This window comes from Maniola jurtina, chromosome 10 (assembly GCF_905333055.1).
Source record: "Maniola jurtina chromosome 10, ilManJurt1.1, whole genome shotgun sequence".
NCBI classification, from domain to species: Eukaryota; Metazoa; Arthropoda; class Insecta; order Lepidoptera; family Nymphalidae; genus Maniola; species Maniola jurtina.
The window spans coordinates 10,414,828-10,420,185 of NC_060038.1; positions in this window are offsets into that span (position 1 = coordinate 10,414,828).

Here is a 5,358-nt window from a genome sequence, read left to right on the forward strand (position 1 = left end):
TTGTCTGATTTTATTGAATCTTACAAACATTAGTAGATACAAGAAGTAAAAAGGTTATCATTTTCACTTCTGGTATCTACTAATTAATATTTGCCCATACTTAGTTGAACCAAACTTAAAATTCAGTTTGAAATTATAATTCTCTTTACGCTTATATTTCAATAATATTTTGATTGTATGAAAATTTACACTCATATTAATCTTAATTTTATACATTCCTTTTTTAGCTTTACTCCTTGATTTTTTTATATAAAAATGACTACAAGACAGCAATGGCAATGGACCGAAGAGATCGAAAATTTGGTGTGTTTTGAGCATCGATATTAGTGCCCTACATCTACCCTGTAGATCCGAATTTGTTTGAAGTAAGGCGACAAATTCGGTTCTAGAGAGGTTTGTGTGGTGCATGCACGGCGGCCATCAAGACCATTCTGTGACAACAGGAAGATGAAGAAAAGAAGAGTTTTGCATTTATTAATTACTAGACGAGGCCCCCGACTTCGTCTTTTAGATGTTTATTATTTTTATGTTAGATCAAATAAGCAGTACATGGATTGTTACCAAAACTATATAAATAGATTCGTTAAAGAACACAGTTTATTTTCACATAAATTTTTGCATGAAATTATGCTTTATTCAATACAAAAAATCGTGTTAAACTAGCCATATAATTTGTAAAAATTTGCAACAGTTCTTTTTGTTACTCATTAATGTTATTAAAAGTCCATATTCTAGTACATTATGCGTCAATAGGACTATATTTCTAATATTTAAGTATTTTTTCCAGTAATTCAGATGATTTCTAAGGACAAATTTAGGGCTTCACAGTTGATTCTGTCATTTTTTAACCCCCGACCCAAAAAGAGGGGTGTTATAAGTTTGACGTGTGTATCTGTGTATCTGTGTGTCTGCGTATCTGTGTATCTGTCTGTGGCACCGTAGCGCCTAAACTAATGAACCGATTTTAATTTAGTTTTTTTTGTTTGAAAGGTGGCTTGATCGAGAGTGTTCTTAGCTATAATCCAAGAAAATCGGTTCAGCCGTTTGAAAGTTATCAGCTCTTTTCTAGTTACTGTAACCTTCACTTGTCGGGGGTGTTATAAATTTTTAATTTACACTTGTTTCATTCAAACTAGGTGCGGGAGATTGATCACTATAAAATAACTAAATCAGTTTTTGCTAAAATGTTACATTAAATGTCAAAACGAAAGATTGATTTTTTTAAACATGTATTCAAGTATGTAGTCTTTCCTATGATGGTTAATGGAGCTTGAAATCGTAATTTTTTTGGTTTTAGTGTAAGCGGGCCCTGAAACCATGAATAGTAATTTTCATCTGGTAAGTAAATATTTTTCGGACAAAAATTTAACCACTAAATAAGTAACAAGTAACAAGTAATAACTAGAAAAGAGCTGATAACTTTCAAACGGCTGTACCGATTTTCTTGGATAATAGCTAAGAACACTTGATCAAGCTACCTCTCATACAAAAAAAACTAAATTAAAATCGGTTCATTAGTTTAGGAGCTACGATGTCACAGATAGATACACAGATAAACACGTCAAACTTATTACACCCCTCTTCTTGGGTCGGGTGTTAAATAAATAGATCCGATATTATGCCAATGTTCTTTATTTAAATTGCATACCTAACTAGTTTCTTCCTATCGCTCCCTCAATTTTGAGGATCGTGGCCCGTTTGATGAGATTCTAGCTACTAGTACGATGTTCTTCCATTGCTCTCTATTTCCTGCCTCATGGATTGCATCGCTGATAGGTGTGTTGACCGCTTCTTTAATTCTGTCCAACCTACCAAGTCTGACCAACGTCTCTTGCTACGTCTACGGGGCTCTTCCTTCGACCTTACCAGTGATCATGAGTCTTTCAATATCACTGGCTTTCTTTCTTGCAATGTGACCGAAGTGCACGAGGGTCCTGCGCAGACAGATGTTAGATTTTAGCCTCATTTTTAACCCCCGACTCAAAAAGAGGTATGTTATAAGTTTGACGTGTGTGTAACAGAACCGATTTTAATTCAGTTTTTTGTTTGAAAGGTGGCTTGATCAAGAATATTCTTAGCTATAGGTACCTACTTAATCCAAGAAAATCGGTTTAGCCGTTTGAAAGTTATCAGCTCTTTTCTAGTTACTGTAACCTTCACTTGTCGTGGGTGTTATAAATTTTCAATTTACACTTGTTATGCAAAACATAGTAAACGCATCTTAATAATTTGAAAAGGTGGATGTCTGAAATTTAAAATACATGGCTTCTTTGGTGCCACAATTTTTGTTTAAGAAGACCGAATTCGTTTCAATCTAATCAAAGGTAAATTAATTGTAATTTTGTTGATGTATTGTAAATATTATGTATGTGTGCTGTATTATACTTATGTAAATTAATTTAATATTTCGAATGTTCTATCTATGTGTTTTTAGTTGTAGTTAGCAGATGCGCTCTCATTGCTTAGGAAGTTTGGACGGTAGAATTATATTGTAACGTATGTAGTATGTACATAATGTAGTATGTAATATTAGACTCGGCCTCCTATTCGGAAGGTCGGAGGTTTAAACTCGGGCACGCAGTCTTACTTTTTAGAGTTATGTGTATTTTAAGCAATTAAATAGGTAGGTATCACTTGTTTGAACGGTGAAGGAAAACATCGCGAGAAAACCTGCATGCCTGAGAGTTTTTCATAATGTTTTCATTGGTGTGTTAAGTCCACTAATTCGCACTAGGCGTGGCAGACTATGGCCTAAACACTTCCCATTCTAAGAGAAAACCCGTGCTTAGTAGTAGGCCTGCGATGAGTTGTTCATGATGATTGATGATAGCCTAATCACCTGTAATGATGGAATAGGTCCTATCTAGATATAGCAAGAAATAATTATTTGGAATAGGTGAGTAGGTACCTAAATATATTTTTTTATCACAATTAAAGAAAGTACCTAATACATGCCTAAAACCTACTAAGTATATAGGTACTACCTGTTAATTTAATAAACTATTTAGAAGACAGATGTGTAAAATTATTTAAATTACCTGTATCTACCTATCTACAGAACTTGTTTTTAAGCATATTAATTTGCTAAAAGTGTAAAACTTCTTATATTAATTATTACTTATTATTATCAGTATTAACTACAAATATACCTAAATACTTACATATGTATATCTATTAAACAAAATGTTGACCATTGCCAAAGTATGAAATTGTGTGAAAACTCATTCTGTAGTAGGTAATGTCATGTATGTTTGATGTTTCGTCGGTGCGATGCAGCCGCACCATTGCTATGCTATACCTACCTACCTACTCATTGTAAGCAAGGTCAAGGTTCAATTCCAGACTCTTCAACTTACCTGGAAATGACAAGTGGTTTGTTAAAATATACCTAATATTTTATGATAAGCTCAAATATTTTCGACGCTGTGGCCGCCGCCAGTTTCTATCATACCTCTACGTAAGTATTAAACTTAGGTAAGTACCTGGGTAATATCTACTTTGGTTTATAAATACTTTAGTTTCTCACGATAAACTAGGTGTGATAAATTTTTTATTTATACCCAACTAAATAATGCCCGCGACTTCGTCCATGTAAGTTTCTGTTTTCAAAATTCCCGTAGGAACTCTGATTTTCCGGAATCAAAAATAAGGTACTGGTGTCTTATTTCCGGAATGCAAGCTATCTCTACTAAATAGACGATGCCAGGGACTTCGACTGTGTCGTTTTAGGATCCTGTAGGAACTCTTATTTTCCTGCAGGACAAAAAGTAGCCTATGTCTTTCGCCGGGATGCAAGCTATCTCTGTATAGTCTGTACCCAGTTCTAGAGTTCTATTAATTCTGCCATTGATACAAGAACACTTACTAGGAATAGCCAAGTGGTAATTAAAGGGCAATGATCTCAACCAAAGACGTTTTTCACATCCATTCATATTATGTAAGTACCTACCAGAATTTCAGGTTGTACCTATGTAATGTTTCAATCTAGAACTTAAGCCGCACCACAAAATGCTAAGGCCAAGATAGTCTCGAGGTTCTTCTACGCGTTCCTCACTCGTATACCAGAATTCCAGGCTATAATGTAGAAATCCAGGACGCTATGACCAATAGGCAACCGACGCTCATGTTTATGATTATTGCGATTCCTAACATTTCATAAAATATTTTTAATTTATATATTTTTAGTGACTTTAATTGGTAAGAAAGAATTTGAGATTGATACCAACAGGTTTAGGCACACAGTACCTATTCATACTAGAGAAAATGACTTAGGTATTTACTTAGGCAGTCTTTCATGGCTAGACCATGAAAAATTTTCGAAGTACCTAAGTACGTTGGTAGTGATAGCTAATACCTAATTAATTTTCAATACTTTTGTGTGGGTCTTGCCAGTCTTCTCCTACCCAAAGGCTAAAAAACCTTATGAAGATGATTGTTGTCTGCTCGTTTTTCTCCGCGTTGCAGGCGATAATCACGCCGCCGCGCCGCGCGATGAGAATCTATCTATTCACCAAGTAACTAAAAGTAATTCTACTCCATACTAGATGGCACTGTTTGAACTTTTTTAATAATTTAAATAATTATTTTTGACATTCACAGCTACTCAACTTAAGATGGCGCTGCAAGTTATTTAAACAAATTGTATTCTTAGAATATTGTATTGATTTGATCAGGAGCTTTTATTAACCCATAGATATTAGATAGGTTTTGTCGTTTCTTGACTCTGTCGTTATTATAAATTTTTCTATACTTACAAGTCTACTAAATAAACGAGAAAGTGTGTCTGTCTATCTGTTATGTTTTCACGACCCATCCTTTCAACCGATTTGAATGATATCTAAAAGATAGCTTTTTCCCGGATACAGTCAGCCAAAGCTCCCGCGGGATTTTTAAAAAGCTTAAAATTCACACAGATAAATCGCAGATATAATAATTATTTAAATAATTATCTTTGATTAAGTATTTAAAAATTATAAGGTTCAGAAAAGTAGGTAACCTTTTTGAACAGGACGTCTTAGCTAATAATAGTAAAATGAGTTAACTCATGTGTCGTAAGTAAATGGACTTTTTACATTCCAAACCTCTGACTCTTTATCTCCACCTATTTATTCATGCATAAGAAACTTCCAAAGTTGGGTGTTTCTTCACAAAGAGAGCTTTGATACTTTACAAATCTTATTAATCCAGGAAGCAGCTTGAAAAAGGTCAGTCCAAATAAAAAACGATTATTTCTAGATGCAACAATATCGTATCGCAGAGCCGATGGTACCAGGAATGTATAAGGAGCGAGGAAGATTAATGATGGCTTGCAAACCGACAGCGCGGCCGTGTTTGAGCGCAGGTGCGTTATTTTCATAA